We start from the raw sequence: 21204 nt of genomic DNA on the forward strand, positions 1-21204 counted from the left end.
ATCAAAACCCAGGAAACTCTCCGGCCTCCTTTCTCCTGTCTCTGAGTCTACAGCAGCCACCCCAAACTCAAATCCTGTTGGGAGGGAACCTAAAGCTTTGTCGAGAACTCTCTTACCCATTCTCAGGAAAACTGCCTAGAAGTTCACGTCCTCATTATATGGTTTCACAGGCCACTGTCCCCAAACTTGACTGTGTGGCAGATTCACTTGGGGCACTTCTCTAAAACCCTGCAAGTCCTGGGCTTACAAATGGACTGATGGACACTTCCAGGGAGTCTTGACTCACAGGTTTGAAAACTAACCCTGCCCACCAGCTCAACTGGTGTGCCCTCTGCTTCCAACCTGTGCTGGATAGGGAGAAAAAGAAGCAGGGCTTCACCACTGTCACTACCAACATGAGGTAAACGCCATGAAATGATAACTGTGGCCAAAGTGACCAAGAACAGGGGTGACCTTTGGAAAAGCCTATTTGAGGAGGAGACACTCAACTGAAACCTAAAGGATTAAAGACTCAGTACTGAAAACAGCAAAAAAGAATGGGGATGCAAGGTGGACAAGCCGATGGATGGGTCTGGAGGTCGGAAGGCTAGAGAAAGTTATAAATTTTGAGAGTCATCAAAACCATTAGTAAACAGCATTTAAAACAGACATCGGAACGGCCGTGATCACCTGAGAGCCCAAGAACGGAGAGAAACCTGGACTCAAGACTGAGAAATGCCAGACACCTGAGGGCATGTAGGGCACACAAAAGAGGAAACCTGGAAGGAAAACAAAAGGTAAGCAGGAACTAAGACAGGAGAGTGTTTTAAAGAGGTGGTAGTGGTCAACGGAGTTCAATGCCAAGAGACAGAATATGCTGAAAATAGGAAAAAACAAACAAACCAACCAACCTTTTCAGAGAGCTTTCTCACCTCAAACAGAAGCAGAGAGGTGCTTACAGGCAAGGAAAATAGAAAGGAGATGGAAAGAGACTCTCAAGTAATTTTTTTCATCCCTGACCCCACAATGACCTGAAAAGCTCAGCTCTATTCCTGAACTTTGGTTCTGTGAGGCACCGAGAATCCTTATAAAACATTTACTTTTCTACTTAAGTTCTCTCCTACTGGTTTCTTTCACTTGCAACTAAGTCTTCTGTTCACAAGCTTGGGCATGAAGGGAAGGGAAGGACATAGGAGACAGGGAGTTAGGAACCCAAGAAGAACAGGGTTAAGGATGAAGCTCTAGGTAAATATAGTGGAGTTTTGTTTTTTTTTAAAGATTTTTTTATTTATTTGTCAGGGAGAGAGAGAGAGATCACAAGCAGGAGGAGGGGCAAACAGAGGGAGAAGCAGGTTCCCCACTGAGCAGGGAGCCCGGTGCGGGACTCAATCCCAGGACCCTGGGATCACGACCTGAGCTGAAGGCAGATGCATAACCAACTGAGCCACCAGGCGCCCTATAGTGGGTTTTTTTTAACAGTATCCCCTGAGGGGCACCTGGGTGGCTCAGTCGGTTATGCATCTGCCTTCAGCTCAGGTCGTGATCCCAGGGTCCTGGGATCGAGTCCCGCACCGGGCTCCCTGCTCAACAGGGAGCCTCCTTCTCCCTCTCCCTCTGCTGTTCTCCCTGCTTGTAGTCTCTGTGTGTCAAGTAAATAAATAAAATCTTTAAAAACAAAACAGGGGCGCCTGGGTGGCTCAGTCGTTGAGCGTCTGCCTTCGGCTCAGGTCATGATCCCAAGGTCCTGGGATCGAGCCCCACATTGGGCTCTCCACTCAGCAGGGAGTCTGCTTCTCCCTCTCCCTCTGTGATCTCTCTTGCTTTCACTCTTTCTCAAATAAATAAATGAAATATTTTTAAAAAAAGCACAAGCTTGTTTAAAAAAATAAATTTTAAAAAATAAAATAAAATTGGGCGCCTGGGTGGCTCAGTTGGTTAAGCGACTGCCTTCGGCTCAGGTCATGATCCTGGAGTCCCGGGATCAAGTCCCACATCGGGCTCCCTGCTCAGCAGGGAGTCTGCTTCTCCCTCTGACCCTCTTCCCTCTTGTGCTCTCATTCTCTCTCTCTCAAATAAATAAATAAAATCTTTAAAAAAATAAAAAAAAATAAAAAAAATAAAAATAAAATAAAATAAAGATTTTATTTATTGGAGAAAGAGTGAGAGAGAGCAAGGGAGCATGGGGGTGGGGGCTGCAGAGGGAGAGGGAGAAGCAGGCTCCTCGCTGAGCAGGGAGCCGGACACAGGGCTCAATCCCAGGACTCTGAGGTCATGACCTGAGCTGAAAGGAGACACTTCACCAACAGAGCCCCGCAGGCGCCCCAAGAAGGACTTCTTTATAAAAACAACATTGGTGGCCAAAGGGGAACAGGAACGAGGTGACCCTCAGAGAATGAGAACAGGGCAGAGAACTGAAGCAGCGGGAACAGATCACCTGTCCAGCGAGTAGCTGAAAAAGACACCAAAATTAATGAGGAGGTTAAGTTATAGAAGACTTAAGTCAACTTAGGGGCGCCTGGCTGGCTCAGCTGGAAGAGCATGCAACGCTTGGTCTCAGGGTCGTGGGTTCAAACCCCAAGTTGGGCACAGAGATTACTTAAGTAAAACCTAAAAAAAAAAAAAGGAGACTTTGTCATGTTTGACAAAGTTCTGTTCTACTACAGAGCCCCTGAAGAAACTAAAGATAAAACTGCTGGTAAATATGTTTTCAAGTGGAAGAGTTTTCCCTTTAATAATATATGAAGAAGGAGATGCCGACGCATAAGCCTTCCAAGATGAAAGAGTAAGGAAGAAGAGCTCATGCTAGATGGTCCACAGTGTAATAATTAAGAGCACAGGCTCTAGAGGCAAATGACTCAAGTTCAAACACGGTCCCACTGCGTAATCCCCGTCAGTTTAGCCATCTGTGAAATGGGGCTATTCAAAGTACCTGCCTCAGAGCTGATGCGAGAATCACATGGTAATAATAAAGTTCTTAGCATGGCGCCTGGCATGCTAGGTACACGACAAACATGAGCTAACAGCACTGGGATCACCAACAGGGCAAAATGAAGTCCATCTACTACCAAGGGAATGCTAGGTGGAGGTGCCAGGCCAAGGTCTGAAGGAATATATTTCAACAGGGAAATCCTGGAGTACTTCTCCCAACATATTTGACATATACAAACATCTATGCCAAGTGGAGAGTATAAATCCAAGCACAGTCCTGCCCAGGGCTTCTCTTTGCCCAGATCCTGTTCATCCTCTATCTCCTGCTCGCTGCTCAAATGCTTCAACCTCTGGCTTCAAGATGAAATTCTAGAGGGGTGCCTGGGTGGCTCAGTCAGTGAAGCATCTGCCTTTGGCTCAGGTCATGATCCCAGGGTCCTGGGTCTGCGTGGGGCTCCCTGCTCAGGGGGGAGTCTATTTCTCCCTCTTCCTCTGCCCTTCCCCCTGCCCATGCTCTAATAAATAAATTTTAAAAAAATGAAATTCTTGCAACCCCTATGGCCCTGTCTGCCTTGTTTCTCAGCAGTCTTTCCCACCACCTCATAGATGTCCCTCTCACCAGGGCAGAGCTGGTGTCTCCCCTCACTGCCTCAACAGTAGATGCTCCCTGACACTGCTCGGCCCTTGAGTGAGCACGTTACCGCTGCTCCCCCTTCTCCTCTACAGGTTCCTTCCTCTCCACACCTGACAATGCTCTAGCTACTCTATCTGAAATCAGAACAGAGCAGAGTCCTCCCTCCTCACTGCCTCCCACACCACACTGTCAATCCCTGGCCCTGGGGAATCCTGGCAGTAAATCCTCTGGTCTACCTCTCTCAGCTGAATTTGTTACTCTGACCAGCCCCCCCCACCCCTGCCCAAGACTGTGGTAGGCCCTAACACTGTATTCTGATACTCTCCCAACTTCTGATCACTCTTTTAAAAGCTCCTCTTCCTCTACCCACCCTTAAAGCCACACACCCCACTCAGGACTCTGTCCCAAGGCCTGTTCTCCAGCTACAGCAGGTTTTCAACCTTTATAGAGAAATCTGTGGGTTCTTCTCCCCAGGAAAAGGCACAATCCTACACTTATAATGCTCAAACAGCAGGGGGAGGAGGGGAGATGAACGTATCAGGACAGAGTGCTCATGTCCAGATGAGGACCTCTCTGGTCCCTGCAGGCACCCTGGGCCAATTCCCTAGATGTGGCCCAGTTGGTTTAACCACTGCACTGCTCTCCAAATCACTGCTGCTCAGATGGCTTGTTCTTAGGCTCCCTCTACACTCTTAATAAACTGAGGATCCGAGGGCTTTTGTTTCCGTGGGTTATCTATGGATATTTACTATGTTTGAAATTAAAACAGTTGTGTTTTTTTTAAGATTTTATTTATTTATTTATTTATTTATTTATTTGACACAGAGAGAAGGAGGGAGGGGGGGGAGAGAGAGAGAGAGAGAGAGAGAGCAAGCACAAGCAGGGGGAATGGCAGGAGGGGAGAAGCAGGCTCCCTGCTGAGCAAGGAGCCCGATATGGGGCTGGATCCCAGAACCCTGGGATCATGACCCAAGCCGAAGGCAGCGACTTAACCAACTGAGCCACCCTGGCGCCCAAAACAGAGAAGGTTTTAAAATGTTTAATAAGCCGGGGCGCCTGGGTGGCTCAGTTGTTGGGCGTCTGCCTTCGGCTCAGGTCATGATCCCAGGGTCCTGGGATAGAGCCCCGCATCGGGCTCCCTGCTCCACAGGAGGCCTGCTTCTCCCTCTCCCACTCCCCCTGCTTGTAGTCCCTCTCTTGCTGTCTCTCTATCAAATAAATAAAAAATAAAATAAATGAAATGTTTAGTAAGCCTATTATATATTACCATAAAGGACATTTTTACAAAAAATAGCTAGAAGGGTGCCTGGGTGGCTCAGTTGGTTAAGCGTTTGACTTCAGCTCAGGTCATGATCTCGGGGTGCTGGGATTGAGCCCCGCTGTTGGGCTCCACATTCAGCACAGGGTCTGCTTGTCCCTCTGCCCCTTTCTCTGCTCATGCGCTCTCTCTCTCTCTCTCTCAAATAAATAAAATCTTAATGGGGTGCCTGGGTGGCTCAGTCGTTAAGCATCTGCCTTCGGCTCACGTCATGATCCCAGGGTCCTGCGATCGAGCCCCGCATCGGGCTGCCTGCTCCGCGGGAAGCCCACGTCTCCCTCTCCCACTCCCCCTGCTTGTGTTCCCTCTCTCGCTGTGTGTCTCTCTGTCAAATAAATAAATAAAATCTTAAAAAAAGAACTAAGAAATCATTTGATGAGAAGAGCAGCAGTATTTTACATTTTAGCCCCCATCTCTTTAATGTCCACTGAACAGGGAAGAGCTGAATTCTCATGTCTGTTTGTGCACTCAATCTGCTGCAATCATATGTTGCTTTGGTTGAAATATAGGAGGAAAATTCAGTCTCACAAAGATACACAGTTGGAAAAGGAAGAAGTATTTTAACAACCTTTTCAAATAAATGTGCACAGTCTTGATACTAAATCAAATCTTGACAAGTGGTAAGTTTCCTACAAAAGGGAAGTTCCAATGTGGAATCTGAAACTATGTCAGTTAACTTTTAATACCATTACATTAAATTCCATGGGATTTATCCCATTCTTGTGTTCTGAATGGGTCTTTTACCATCTGTGAGTTAGCAGCATCACACACAGGCCATTGGGAAACTATCAGTTCACTAAATTAAGCAAATCTTCCAAATGTTGACACATTTCATTACATAATATTAAAAAGAAACATTTCCTAAGCATCATCACCTACAAGAAGTCTTTAAATCCTGGGAAGCTGTCAAGCTCATGATAGCAGAATCAAGTTTTCCAAAATTCTAATTTCCATTTGAAAGCTCAAATTTTATCACTGCCAACAATACTGTCAGTTACATTCCTTGAAATATCTAGTTCACTTGGTTCATTTTCAAGACAGTATATGCCGTATAACTAAGCCTAATCTAAAGGGCCATCTTCTGTCAGCTGTACCTTCAACGCTATGGCCCAACCACTTGTCCAGGAGACTGCTACAGTACTCCAGGGCACACTAGTGCTTTATGCCTGCTTCCCAATTCATCTCTCAGCTGGGAAAGAAATGGGTACTCAGGGTTAAAGTTTAATAAAATTAATTTTTATGCTTCATCAAAGACATTAAACTGGATTTTTCTAAACACAAGCCCATGGTGGTGAATACTATGACTACAATAAATACTATAACCGGTTTGATATCAACAGCCTTGATTCATGTTAAAGAACCAGCGGTTTACCCACCACTGCTCTGGTACCATCAACTCAAATGTCAACACAGTGAATGTCAAATAGCATCTAATGACTGTGTAAGCAGCTCTGACCCAATCAACCACACAAAAAGAGTCCCAGATCATACTTTAAGACCGCCCCCCCAGTAATCATGATTCCCAAAACTTCAATTACCATCTAAATAGTGTTAACTCTGAAAGGCCTGCCTCCAATCCAGACCACTCCTCCAGAGCTCCACATACACATATACAAAATCCAATTATTTACTGGGCATCCTGTTTCAGAGGTTGTAATACTCCAGTGACCAAAATTCTTGTCTTCATGGAGCTTAGTACTAGTGGGGAGATCAGCACAAGGACTAGCAAAGCAGAGCAAGGTAAAATGGTAGAGATTAATGAGAGAATGACCTCTGAGGCAGGGATATTTGAACAGAAATGAAGACAGTGAACTCAACAAACCAACCCCTAGAAGAGCTTCACAGGGAGAGGAACCAAAAGCCTAAGGACTGATCCACCCTTGAAGGAAGATGTCCTAGAGTCCTCCAACCCAACATGCATAAACTAAACTCCACCCCACCCCTACTAAACCACTGCTCCTTATTTCAGTAAATGCCAAATATCCACCCAGATGCCCAGGACAGACAGACACCTGTGGTCTTCTTCCCTTCTTGCCTTCCAGGCAGCCATCACATCTTTCAGTCACCAGCTGTTACCACCCTAGTCCAGACCCCTTCCTCTCTACACCAGCACCCCAGATGGCCATCTCTGGCCAGTCTTCCTCCCTCCTCTGAACATGCTCCAAGCTCAAGTACCACGCCATGGCCCAGATTAGGTCAATCTCCTCTTTAAAACCCTTTAAAGGTTCCCCAGAGCCCTCAAGGTAAAAGCAGGGTTAAAGTTTGGAATTTCCATCCCTGATGAGCTGTGCTCTCTTTCATTCAATAAATAATTACTGAGCACCTACCATTACCACACAATAGACAACTGTTCTGGGTGCTGGAGATACAGTGGGTGAAGGAGGCCAATTGGTGGCTGCATGAAAAACACTCAATCTCCTCAGCTTCAAACACACTTTCCTTCCCCTCCACCCACCAACTGCATGCCAGAGAGGCTCCATCCAACTAGAGGGTCCTTCGGGTCTCAACTTTAAAACACACTTTATTCCTGGGGCGCCTGGGTGGCTCGGTCGGTTAAGCCTCTGACTCAGTCATGATCTCTAGCTGTCCCTGTAACCCCCTGCCCTTGAATTTCTCTTTTGCACCTGCTTGTTAGGCTATTAAACTATAAATTCAGTGAGGCCCTGGGACACACCCATTCTATGGCAGTTTATAGCCTCAGCACCTACCGGAGAAGGTGCTGAATAAGCACCTGTTAAACAAATTTCCAGTTATAGTACTCATAAAAATATATGAAAAATATTTCATTGTTATTATCTCTAACTGACAAATCAAGGGACACCAAAAGTTGTTTCGTAAAATCAAAAAAAATTCAGTATCATAGGGGGTGTGGTGAAATCTTTTGAAAAATAAACAATAATTTTGCCAGTTTTCAAAATGAATTATAGTATCAAAATTCTCCTATAAAGGTGAAGAAAGCCCTTTAAGAAAAGAAAACAATGTGAGAAGACTCTGGAGAAAGTGAGGTAGTAAATCTGACAGGGATTTGCAAAGACATCTGATACAGGGGCGTCTGGGTGGCTCAGTCTGTCTCAGTCTTAACGCTCAGTTAAGCGTCTGCCTTCGGCTCAGGTCATGATCCCAGGGTCCTGGGATCAGGCCCCACATCCTCCCACTCCCCTGGTTGTGTTCCCTCTCTCGCTGTGTCCTTCTCTGTCAAATAAATAAATAAATAAAATCTTAAAAAGAAAAAGAAGACAGCTGATACAACTATTCCATCCTCTGAATTAATAATATTCCTCTGGAACTGTTAGGAAGAAAGAAAAAATCTCTTAGTAAGCTGTCTTCTAATAACATATAACATTACCACGGTTAAAGGGATTTTTACAAAGCAAGGCCACTAGCAGCAGAAATGGCTAAAGGGTGTACTGTGGGCAAGGCACTGCTCTAAAAGCTTCACACATCTGTCTGCTCACTCCATCCTCAAACCCACCCTAGGAAGGCGGTTCCAGAACACCTGCTTTACAGTTATGGAAAGAGACACAGAGAAGTCAAAATCCATACCCAAACCAGCAAGCTGAGTTACAGAACTGGGCTCTAACTCCACAGTGGCAGTCCTTTCAGAAAGGAGGGAATTTCTCTCCCTCTCAAGTTAGGAATTATTTTAAAGTTCCCACAACAATTTTTTGAAAACCTACCCTAGAGGCTTTAACACTTAACATTCTTGTCTAATTAGAAAAAGTCCAGAATTTTTTAAAGCGTTATCAACTACAACACTTGGACAGGCAGTCAAGAGAATCTATAATATTTATCAGGAATATATTTTATAATTGCCACAGGACTGAGTCAGGAGACAGAGATACATAAATATACAATTATCCACAAGTAACCAATATGTTCAACCAATACCCTGGTAATCCCAGTCCTGACAGGCTAAAGAATATACAAGTCTTTTTCCCTCTCGGTACAATGCATTTTTAAGCTTGGAGTGCCTAATTACTAAATCGTAACTTTTTATCAGTGACAATATAGGTTCAACTGAATAATCTCTTAAAAATTACCCTAATCTTAACTTGATCTTTAACTTTTTTTATTTTTATCTTTTTAAGTAATCTCTACCCCAAACGTGGGGCTCAAACTCATGAACCCCCAAGATCAGGGGTTGCAGGCTCTACCGAATGATCCAGCCAGCTGTCCCTGGTCTTTTAAATCCGTGTGTGTAGAAATGGCTTTCCCCAGAACTTTAAGTTAGTAAGTCAAGTAAGTGGATACTTACTTAAGTCTTTAAGAAAGCAACACTGCTCTATAAAAGAAGCTTTTTTATCACTGGAAGCCAGCAGGAGTTTTTTCCCATCCATTACTGTGACAGCTAATGCAAGGCACTGCCACCATAGGACTAAAAGGGTTAAAAAGCTTTTGGCACCAGGGCGCCTGTGTGGCTCAGTCGGTTGGGCGACTGCCTTTGGCTCAGGTCATGATCCTGGAGTCCCGGGATCGAGTCCCTCGTCGGGTGCCCTGCTCGGGAGGGAGTCTGCTTCTCCCTCGGACCCTCCCCCCTCTCATGTGCGCTCTCTCTCTCTCTCATTCTCTCTGTCTCAAATAAATAAATAAAATCTTTAAAAAAAAAAAAGCTTTTGGCATTCCTCTGACCAACTGGAATGCCTACAGATTGCCTATATTTCCTAAATAACAGTTCTGGAACAAAACACATAGCTTTAAAAAGTGCTGCTCCATTTTTTTACCAGAATAGTCAACATGATGTTGCATTACCCAATGTACGCACACCCCCCCCAACGTACGTTTAGACCAGCCCCTTCCTTCCACCGTTACACCGTTACGCGCTGTGTTTGGGAAATGCGTCTCTGACCTGTCAATTAAAGCTTTTTACGTCTTTATTCTATGTTCACTAAACCAAACACTTAAGTGACCCATCTTACTTCATAATTTCTCTTAACCATTCAGCAATGAATGCAAACCCGAAATCAGAATTATCCCCAGGGTTAAAGATTCTAAGATTTTTTTGTTCATTGGCTTACTAGACTTGCGATAACAGAGATTTCAAAATAATATAGCATGCCATATGGTCAAGCCCAGATAATAACACTGAGAATATCTGTTACCAATCCACTAATGCTCTTAAAAGCCAAAGTCTGTAGACAGTAAGAATTTAATCCAATTTGGAGACCAACATGAGCCAGAGAAACCAACATGGGCAGAGAAAAAAACAATCCAGTGAAGAAAGTATAATAAATGCCAATACAGCATTTACTGTCTAAAATCAATGTTAGTCATTAAAGAATGTATTAGCTAAAAAGCCAACTGATGGTAGGTAGGTAGTCTAAAGATATCCTGAAGACCTTTCTCAAAGCAATCTGTAGAAATACAACTTTTTCAAACAAACCAATGGAAGACAGAAACTTTTAGCAAAGTAAAAAGTAAAAGAACAGAGCTTTGAAAAGTAAGTTAACTCCTCATAAAATGAGTCCCTTTCTCAAGCTGTCACTCTAAGTCTACCAAGGTTATTCAAGCTTTGCAATCAAAGTCACTAGGCACAAAAAAAATTTTGAAAAGTTTTTTAAGTTTTACTCTAAAAAAAAGACAGTACAGGGGCGCCTGGGTGGCTCAGTCAGTTGTGTCTGACTTTGGCTTGGGTCCTGGGTCCTGGCCTGGAGCTGGACTCCCCACTCAGCAGGGAGTCTGCTTGTCCCTCTCCCTCTGCCCCTTCCCCGACTCATACTCTCTCTCAAATAAATAAAATCTTTAAAAAAAAAAAAAAAAGGACATTATTCTGCAGTCTTTTAAAAGTCTTCTAAATCTGCTCTGAGATGAAAATTCAATCTGAGGAAACTAACTGCAACTATCCCCCAAAACAGAAGTAACTCAAAATATTAAACAAAGAGAAATCTTTATTTTCATTAATGTCCTTCAATAGACATTAATTAAATGGCTGAGTACTTATGTGATGATATCCATACAGCCCCGTGGTAAACACTAGTACCATACCAGAGGAATAGTTTTTGTCCAATACGTGTTCATTTAAGAAAGGCTCTATTCTGAGTCAAAACTGCATGGTTGAACAATTTCCTCTATATGCATACTCTTGAATCATTCCAACAGAAGATGGAATGTAGCCCTAACACTGGTCCCCCAGCAGAAAAAAAATGGGAGTAAGTCACAGGCACAATCACAAAACTTAACTTTGCTTTCCTAAATTCTCACTTCTAAGAAAAACTTGTAGCACTTCTCATGTCAGTGAATCCAGAAGCACGTAAGCAAACCAGCAGTCTCCACCTGGACAGAGGCCTTGCAGCCCAGCCTCACAGCCTCCAGAGATCCCACCCCGGACAACAGCCCTAACAGGGTCTGACAGGATCGGTCTCTAACCAACCATTCCAGATACTCTCCATTTCTGGCCAGTTCTAGTTGTTAGAAAGTTAAATTAAGCCGAAAGCTACCATCCAATTGTGCTGTGTAGAGGTTCTCAGACCATTTCCATGTTGGTGGCACCAACTCTGTCCCCACCCACACACCCAATATTAGTAAGGAAGCAGAAAAGGAACTGCCTATTCACTTTCTTGTTGCAATATATACCTTCCGGAAGAATCTAGAATAGACCCTATCTTAACAGAATTCAAACTAAAACCTTACTTTAAAATAGTGAACCCCTCAACCCCCCAAAATACTGAAGCTTCAAATTCGAAAACAGAAAATTCATGTAAAATTCTCACTGATAACAATTCTCTAAAGACCTTACTGTATCTAGAGTTGAAAGGAACTTCTTACAAAGCTAGTACTTCCATTTATTTGCTAATCATAAAAATAATGCACATGTTTTCCTAGTTAATAATCTCTTAAGCAGCTGCTTGGCCACCAAATATTGAGACCAGTGCAATCAGATGGAGAGTAAAAACGAAAACACACCGAAAAGAGCCCCCCCAAACTAAAGCTACAGATGAACATGTCTACATCACTGACACATAAATTCAGTATTCTGTGGCTGTCAGTGTCCAGCAACTTCCTTTTCCAACATGAAAATTCACACATCGCTGTTTCTCTTCAGTAAATGGATCTCACAATCCCAACTACAAAGCTTCCATAAAGAGGAATTAAGCAGATAGAGCTAACACTACTTCCGTATGCGAACCATGTAATTCAAAGGACTTAAGACATGTTTAAATACCTTCTGAATCACAATTCGCAAGGAAAAATACGGGGGGGGGGTGTCTTCAAAAGTCCGAGGGCTCGGCCACCACCCGGGCGGAATTTTCGGCTCAACTCCTCCCCCACCCCCACCCGCTGCCAGCGCAGAGCTCGCAGGGCGAAGGGGGACACGCAGCCCGGGATTACTTCCTCCCTCTCCCCCCCGCCGCCCCGGTCCTTCTAAATAATGTAAATGGGGCCCAAAACACAATCGGGGCGCAGGAGGCCGGGAGCGCGCGGCGGCTGACAATGGCAGCGGCGGCGACGCGCCATCTTGTAGCGGGGCCTGGCCCGAGCCATTCATTCGGCGCGGGGGCGGGGGGCGCGGGGACCCCGGCCCGGCCCCGCCGCCCGGCACCCCCCCCCGGCCCCCGCCCCGCCCCGCCGGCGCCGCACCCGGCGAGGGGGAAACGACAGCGGGCTCGCGGTGGGGCTGCCTCCCACTTTCCGCTAAAAACGAAAACAGCCGAGAGTCGCGCGGCTCGGTCTTCCCAGCACGGCTCTTTGTGTCTGTCTGCCTCCAACCCACCCCGAACCGTCAGCGGCGCCCGGCCGCCGGCCGCGCCTCAGCTTCCTCATTTCACGGTCCCCCTTCCTTCACCGTGTCGCCACCAAACACTAACTTCAAAGTCCCCAGGAAAGGTGGATTTAAAACACAACGTTCCTCCGGAGAAACGGGCGAGCGCCTCAACCCGCTGCAGAGCCCCGCCGCTCCCTTTGTTCTCGCGGCACCGGCCCGGCCGGCCTAGAGACCCCGGCCCAGCGCACCCCCTCCGGGGCCAGCCTGCGGCGCACAGCCCCCGGGGAGATCGGGCCGGATCCGGGCCGCGGACCCCCGACCCCGACGCAGGACCCAGGACCGCGGGCCCAGATACCCGACCCCGACTCGGGACCCGGGACCGCGGACCCCGACGCCGAGCCTAGAACCCAGGACCGCGGGCCTGGAACCGGGACCCCAGAACTCGGACCGCAGACCTGGACCCAGGACCCCAGGGCCCCCGCGCCCGGACCCCGGCGCCTCCGACCCCTGCCCTGGAGCCCGAGCTCCGGACGCCGATCCCGGCCAGAGAGCCCAGAGCCCGGCCGCAGAGCCCGAACTCCGGACCTGGGACACCCGGCCGAGGACAAGGGCCCGGGACCCCAGCCGAAGCCCGCAGGGTCCCCACCCGCTCCCGGCCCGGGACCCCACCCGGGCGGGGCAGGAAGACGCGCTGCCCGCGGCGGGGTGGGGGCGGGGAGGGTGGGGGCGGGGCGGCTCGGGCAGGCGACTGCGAGGGAGGGGCCGGGGCCCGGGTCGCGGGGCAGGGGCAGGGGCCGCCGCGCTCACCTCGGCGCCTCGTCCCGCCTGACTCGCCCGCGCCCCGCCGCCTCAGCCGCCTCGGCCGCCGCTCTGGAGGTGGTCGCGCTCGGGCCGCTCCGCGGGCGCTGCGGGCAGGTGCGCCGGCGAGGATCGGTCCGGTCCCGCGGCGGCTGCTCCACTCCCGCGCCCGCGCCCGCTCCCGCTCCCGCTCCCGCTCCGCCGCCGCCTCCGTCCGCCCCTCAGACGCCTCCAGCCATCGGGATGGGCGCGGCGGCCCCTGCCCGCAGCCTCGGGAAACCCCACGCCGCGTCACCGCGCACGCCGCGCGCGCACGCACGGCCCGGCCGCGGCCGAGGCGCGCGCACGCCAGCGCGCTTTCTCCCAGCGCCGACCCCAGGAGCGTGCGCGAGCCACTTAAAGGGGCCGCGCCCGCCCTAGGGGAACCAGATCGCGGAGGACCCCAGGCCTGGTCCGTCCCTCGCGGGTGCCCCAGGAGCTGCGCGCGGGGCCCTGCGCTAGCGTGGGCCTCCCCGCGGCGCACCCGCTCAGCTTCCCAGCCAAAGGGACGTGGGTGGAGTCTGCAGGACCAGAGCTGGGACTCTCCTGGCCCTGCACCCGTCCCCCATACACGCATCCCGCACTACATCCCGCACACATGCCAAGTACTCCCACCTGGCATCCTGCACCCGGCATTCAGCACCCCGTACCTGCACTCTGCACGGCTACCCGCACGTGCACACACCCAGACCAGGCCGGCTTTCAGGCCTGGGGGTGCAACCAAGCTGACTGGATCCCACAGGGACCCACACTGACGGGGTCGGCCTCTAGGGAAGCCCAGCTTCTCCCGGCCCGCGAGTGGATGCCCACCAACCGAGGGACGGGGGAACAGGGCCAGTCTGTGAGCTTGGGCAGGTGCAGGCAGTGTGGTCTCGGGAGGTCAAGCCTAAGGCACTCCTGTTGGGAATGGCCGCCTGGACAGGGAGGTGTGACCACGGAAAAGAGTGTCAGGAGGGAGACAGTTGGTCAACCTCTGGGAAGCCTGCTGAGAATTGAAGCCCCTCAGGTGGGAGCAGAAAGGAGGTGAACGTGGGTCATATATGTGCAGCCCATAGATACCCCCAGGAATGTCAGTGGAACGGTCCCCCACCACCACCTCTTGTCTTTCCAACTGGCCCCTGGCTCCCCAGTTCTAACAGCTAAGCTGGCCCCTGGCAGCCCAGTTCCCACGGGCTCCCTCCCTTTGGATCCTGCAGCCCCTGACCCTAATCACCCCAGGCCAGATGCGGGCCCCTTTTCCTCCAGGCCCGTGTGTATCCTTCCAGCCTGGAGCCCATACCTTCCCACCCAGGCGTGGGCTGCGCCCTGTCCCTCCCCCTCCCACTCCATGGGATCTCCTACCAGCATACAAGCATGTCCCCATCATTCCTGGACCCCTTCCTCAGTTCCTGGTACCGGATGCTCCAGGCTCAGCTTACACTCTCCCTGCCCAGCCCTGAATTCAGCCATTTCTTCAAGGAGCCCTGGTGTCCTTTAATGGGGAATGGTATTTAGTAGCCAGGGTCAGGGCTCCAGGTGTGCTCACTGCTACAGGAATACCATTGCTTCAGCAGACAGAGCTAGGGAACGAATGTATGTATAAGCATACATGCACAAACACACACAAAGTACCCCCCACCATGTAACCAATCTCCCATGATTGCTGCCACCGCACCCTCCTAACCCCTCCACTGGACCACCACAGTCCCACCCCAGCAAGGAGGTCCACCTTGCTCGGCGGACATGACAGTTCCCATTGCCCATCCCACAGCTTCCAGGTTCCTCTGTCCCCCTTGCCGCTCCTTAAACATACCAGTCACCACATCCACACTCTGCCCTTGTGGCTCCATCTGCCCAGGAGGGTCTCCCCCATACCTCCAGTCACCTCCACAGAGAGGTCTCCCCCGGCCCCTACCCCTTTGTCCTTCCCCAGTGCCTTGTTGGCTGCATTTCTCTTTAGCTCTCGTTCCTGAGACCTCACACGGTTTCATCTGCGGGCAGCTTTGTCCATCTCCCCTGACGAAGCTCGTACTTTGACTCTCTTGTCCGCTGCTCCAGCCACCAAGCAGGGTATGAGGCACACAGTGGGTCCTCAGGGAAAGCTTATGGGATGGGTGAGAGGGGTGTGAGCGATGCTCTGTGCTCTGAATGAGAGGGACAAGATTCAGCATGACGACCAGAGGGGCAGGGGAGTGGGGAGTGTCGGAATCGAACGGTCACTGTTGTCCAGCACACGGCTGGCAGCCCTGGGGACTCTGCGGTGCTGCACGCTGCTCCAGAGGAGAGGTGGACGATGCAAAGTTGGAAGGATGAGTGTCCTGAGGTTGGCAGGTGGGTCCCAGAAGCAATGGACCCACGGTCCTAGGCGCAGGGTCAGAGACATCCCTCTGAATCCAGCAAGTCGGATGCCAGCCTTCAGGGCCTACCTAGGCCCAGGACTTAGAAAAATGGAAATGAGGAGGGAGAAGAGGAAAATGAGATGGGAAAGGAGGAGAAGGAGGAAGGGGAAACAAGGTGGGGCAGGGCCAGCAGCAGAGCAGAAAGAAATGGGAGCGATGGTCTCTGTGGAGACCTCTGTACTCCTGTGGGGATGGGAAGAAGCCTGGGGGACGCTCAGAAGCCCTACTCCACCAGCCTGGCCTGACTGGGCAGCAGGGGTGCTAAAAGGGCTGGCCCAGGGCTCCCCTGTCCCACAGGCCACTGCAGCCCTGATTGGGCCCATCCCCAGTTACCCCAAGGCCACAGAGCAAGGCCACACATGAGGACAGCAGGCCAGAGCCTGCACCAGCCATCTGAGGTTTTGGGTGTAGACCTGGAGCCCCCAGCTAATCTGTAGGTCTGCGGGGGAGGGCAAGGCCTTCCCTGGAACTTGCCCTGTGGCCCAGGCCTGAAACCCTCCTATACATGTTTATGGATGGGCGTGAGGGCAAAGGTAAGGGGAAGGCGGGATGAAAGGAGTAGAGAGCCCTGGGCCCTTACTTCCGGATCCCTGCACAGACTGGGGCCTCATCCCCCTTCAATGCATAGAAGCCAGGGACCCAGGGCTCTTCTCCCCACTCCAAGGCCAGTCCCCAAGTAGCAGGGGCCCTCTAGCCCTGGGGACACCTGCCCCGGTCAGCTCTCAGGAACCTACAGGAGCTTCTAGCTTCTAGCCAGAGACCTTTGGGCCTCCAGGGTATGAAGGGCACTCTGGGGGCGCCTGGGTGGCTCAGTTGGTTAGGCGACTGCCTTCGGCTCAGGTCGCGGCCCCGGAGTCCTGGGATCGAGTCCCACATCAGTCTCCCAGCTCAGCGGGGAGCCGGCTTCTCTCTCTGACCTTCTCCCCTCTCATGCTGTTTCTCTCTCTCTCTCTCTCAAATAAATAAATAAAATCTTTTTTTAAAAAAGGGAAAAAAATGAAGGGCACTCTGGGGAGCCTGCCCACCCTCCCCTCCCCTCCCCTCCACCCCTTTTGTCCAGGCCTCCTGCAGTTTGGGCTCCCATCTGCCGCCCAGCCTCCTCCTCAGTGGGGCATAAGTCAGGGCTCATGATGGACCCGCTGCCACGGAAAGAATTTGTGCCCAGCTGGCCAGGAACTTAGGCTTCTCCTGATTTCCTGGACATACGCCTCCCTTCTCTAGATAAGTGGCTTAGAGATCAGCCTGAAGTCCTGAGTCCATGGCCACACCCTGTCAGCTGCACCCAGCCCATGGCCAGGCCAGCCAGGTGGCTGCAGGGCTGAGCAGAGCCTGAGGCTGAAAGCAGTGGTCCTGGCTCAGCGCCCAGCCTTCACTAAAAACCTAGGGTGTGCAAATGCATTATTCAGATGCTCCCCCTTCATCTGCTCTTTAGCAGGAAATGGTCTGACCGGAAAGTAGGTCTTTTTAAATCTGAATTATTCAAACAATTTGTGCACATGACCAGGACCCAAGCCCAGGGGCTATGCTCCAAGCCTAGCTTTAAAGGGTCTCAGGGCTGTAGGGGCCGCTCCCTTCCCGCAGGGCATTGTCTGTTCTTCTACCGCAGCCGTCCTGCCTTGGCTCCTAGTAGATGAGGCCCCTGGCCCCAGAGGACAGGCCTGGCACGAGGAAGGGAGGGAGAGGGTGCAGAACGTAGGTAATCCAGAAGAAGCACTGATCAGTTCTGCGGCAGCCAGAGGCAGGGTCTTGTGGCAGAACGGGCTCAGGATGGCGAGGAAGCCCGCCCCTCCTTCCTTCTCTCAGCAGTGCCCTCTCCAAGTGCCCACCGGGTGCCAGGAAGGCCCAGGTCCACCCCGATGTGGGGCAGGTCTGCTGGAAGGGACAAGGGGAGAGTGGGATGACCAGCGGAAAGGTGACCGTCAGTGGAGCAGAGCCTGAGGAGTGGCAGGCATTGCGGTGCGGGGCTTGGAGCGGTGGGCAGCTTCAGAGCCCAGGAAAGGATCAAGGCCTGAGGTGGCAGGGCACAGTGTGCCTTGTGGCCTTAGGGAGGATGCTGGCTATTTGCCCCTGGCTGCTGTCAGACTGTGAAGGACCCCTGGACCCTCCCCCTATGCAGCAGAAGCAGCCCCTCTCTCTCCCAGGCCTGTCCCTTGTCCTTAGGTCCCCCGCCATGCCTCCCATGACCGGACCTCCAAGCCCATGATCCTCCCCGTCACCTCCCTTTGGTGACAAAGCAGACATCCCTCATGGGGGCCACCAAAACTTGGGGGGGCAGTGGAGAATCAGAAAGTGCCAAGTGAGGGGGGACGGCAAGTGCAGGGCAAGTTTCCCCTGAGATTTGGAGCAGACGCTCAAGGGAAGGTCCCGGAGCCTTGCCACTCCCAGAAGGAGCCCTCCCAAGTGGGTTGAGGCCGTGCGGGCCGTGCTCAGCTCCAGCAAGCATCGGGGCGGACTTCCCAGGACACTTGTAACAGGAGAGCCCACCTTCCTCGGTGGTAATCTGTGTGGCGGGTACTTCTGGTCACACCGCAGATGGGGGGTGGGACCTGCACCCGTAGAGCTGGAGAGCCTGGCTCCATCCAATGGCTCTGGTGCTACAGACTGGCCCAAGCAGAGGCTTTTCACATCATCCTTTGTGGAGTGAGACAAACCTCTCTGATGGAGAAAGATGCAACCATTATCGAGCAGAGCAGCATTCCCCACGTGTACCCCAGAAACGTGTGTACCCACAGGAATGCACAGATGTACACATGCCAGTCGGGTCAGCCAGGCTCAGGTAACAGGTAGCGGGAGTGTAAACCAGCTTATGTGAAGGAGGCAATCCGCTCACTCAGGGGATGAGTCTGTGAGCCGACTTCAGGCATCCCTGGATCCAGGTGTTCCTGGAGGCTGTCGGGGCCCATCTTCCTGTGATCTCCAGCCACAGTGCTCCCAAGACAGATATCTGTATGTTGCTCTGAAGGCCCTCCGTCAGATTTTGTGTGGCCCTGGAGGCAGGGAAAGGAGGGGCCGCGGTTAGTGCCCTGGGCTGGGGACAACATGCACTCCCCAGAGCAAAAGCGGGTGCTGTCCCCAGGAGGAAGAGGGCTTCTGGACAGAGAAATGCACAGGGGTCCCTATCTGCCTCTTGGCTAAAAGCAAGGTTTGGGCAACAGCTGAGCTACTTATAAAATGAAGCTTCTGTTGGTTGTTGAGTTCAAGGCCCGCAGACACACCGGTTCCCTGTGCCCCAGCCTCTGCCTGCTCCATCCTGAAACCGGATGCTGGAGGCAGGGCCACAGCCGCCTCTGCGGTCTCCGGGGGCAGGGGCATTTCCAGTTCTGGGCTGGGTGGCTCCCTTGGCAGACCTTCCCCCAGCGGCCCGCAGAAAGCTGGATGCTCACCTCCCCAGCCTGGGAGCACGGCTACCAGCCATGCCACGGGCATCCTGGGCCAGGACTGGGAACACTGAGCCAGGGACCCAGAAAGTGTGATGTCCACTCAGAGAGAGACCAGGGTCAGAGAGGGGCACACCCAGACCCTGACACCCAGGACCAGGTGAAAGGGGGGAATGCAGGGAGGCCCCAGTACCCAGAGTGCATGGGGTCTGGGAGAGAGAACCTGCTGGGTGGGGGCCTGGGGGTGGCTGCTGCCTCAGTCAGGCCTTGGGACTCTGGGCACCCCCTCACCCCTGGCCTGGCCAAGCCTCCTATCCTAGGTGCCGCCAACAGGCTGGAACATGCTTGGGGGGGGGTGGTCCCTGAGGCCAGGAAGTGGGAACACAGCCCCAGGGTTGCATATACCGTGGGTAGGCCACACCAGCTTGGTGGGCTGCAGGCCCATGCAGGGTGACTGAGGCTTCTGCCTGCACCCCAGCCTGAGCCCAGGCTTGACACTCCCCCGCCCAGAGTGGGGGCAGCCTGCACATCACCTCCCCCCTTACTTGTTGCTGCAGACACGATGAGCAGGGCCTGATGGGAGGAGGCGTGGTGTGGGGATCACAGTAACATGCCCAGGGAGGTGCTAGGCCTGTCCTGGTCTCTAGCTCCGCCGGCCTGCCACTGCCGGTGCCCTGCCTTGGGGAGGGGCACCCTGGCTGTTCTGGGGACTCATCTCCCCACAGATAGTGCTCTGGGACTTAGCTCCACCAGCACCTGCCAGGTAAACAGCTTGCATCTGTGGCTCAGCAGGCAGGAGGCGGATGGGTGGTCCAGTGCCCGGGCATGCCTGTTAAGCCTTCCTGAACCCATTGCCCTGTCCAGCCCAGCCAGGGAAGGGGCAGCCCAAAGATGGACCCAGGGGCACCCCGAGGATTCTGGACTGCAGTCATCTGATAGGAAGATGCCACTCAAGGCCATTTCCAGCAGGTGGGCAAGCACTGAGCGGCCTTCCCTGGAGTTGGGGAAGCAGGACAGAGTCAGGACCAGCGGCATAGCGGGGAAGGGGTGTGGATCCCCAGTGCGGCCATGTTATGTGCCATGCCATGGCCGCTGCAGCATGGACTGAGTCATGCCACATTACGTGCCGCATCTTTCACAAACTGCCAGGTCATATCTGCCAGCCCGTGCCAGCTGGGTTTTGACACAGGGGCACACCCTGGCCCGTGGGGCACCTGATGAGAATAGCCTTTTCTCTGGGCCTGTATCCTGGTCATTGTCCCCATTGCCCCTTCTCTGGCACAGACTTGGAAGGACTGTCGTCTCCAAGAAAAAGACCCCTCCATACCGCGTGTCCCCTGAGGCGGCAGGGACTCAACATCATGGCCCGAGCGCCAGTGTTCCCAGCCCACCAGCTCAGCTCATGGTACTGGGTCTCCATGAAGAACTTCCTGCCCACAAGGCACCCCATATTCCCCTCACCAGCAGGGGACACCCCTCGGGTCCTCCCACACACAGGGTTTTCTGTTTTAGATAATGGCACAATACACAACACATAAAGTTTACCACTCAGACTCCCTTTTTTTTCTTTAAGATTTTTTATTTATTTATTTGAGAGAGAGAGAATGAGAGAGAGCACGAGAGGGAAGAGGGTCAGAGGAAGAAGCAGACTCCCCGCTGAGCAGGGAGCCCGATGTGGGACTGGATCCCGGGACTCCAGGATCATGACCTGAGCTGAAGGCAGTCGCTTAACCAACTGAGCCACCCAGGCGCCCCCACTCAGACCCTTTTGAAGGGTACAGTTGATTGGCATTTAGTACTTTCACCATATTGTGCAGCATCCGCGGCGTCTCCTACCAGAACATTTTCATCGGCCCGGAAGGAAACCCCATGCCCGTTGAGCAGTCCCTTCCCGTTCCACCCCCAGCCCCTGGCAACCACTGATCTGCTTTCTGTTTTCATGGATTCATCTGTTCCAAGTACTTCATATGAGCAGAATCATATAACATGAGATCTTTTGTATCTGGCTTCTCTCAAGGGTCATCCACCTTATAGCAGCTGTTGGTGCTTCATTC

At 52.0% G+C, this 21204-nt stretch overlaps 1 protein-coding gene across 3 annotated transcripts in view; it reads right to left on the reverse strand.

Moving 5' to 3' along the window:
* GNB1 (G protein subunit beta 1) overlaps positions 1-13619 on the reverse strand; it is a 95778-nt gene extending 82159 nt beyond the window's left edge. For 2 of the 3 annotated variants that reach the window (XM_027625827.1, XM_027625842.1), the window contains exon 1: positions 13366-13618. The gene's annotated coding sequence lies outside the window, so the exon portion shown is untranslated. Of the gene's footprint in view, positions 1-13365 lie in introns of all 3 variants that reach the window. The other variant, XM_027625850.1, reaches the window with a different exon arrangement.
* Positions 13620-21204: the final 7585 nt, after the last annotated feature.

This window comes from Zalophus californianus, chromosome 4 (genome assembly GCF_009762305.2).
Source record: "Zalophus californianus isolate mZalCal1 chromosome 4, mZalCal1.pri.v2, whole genome shotgun sequence".
NCBI classification, from domain to species: Eukaryota; Metazoa; Chordata; class Mammalia; order Carnivora; family Otariidae; genus Zalophus; species Zalophus californianus.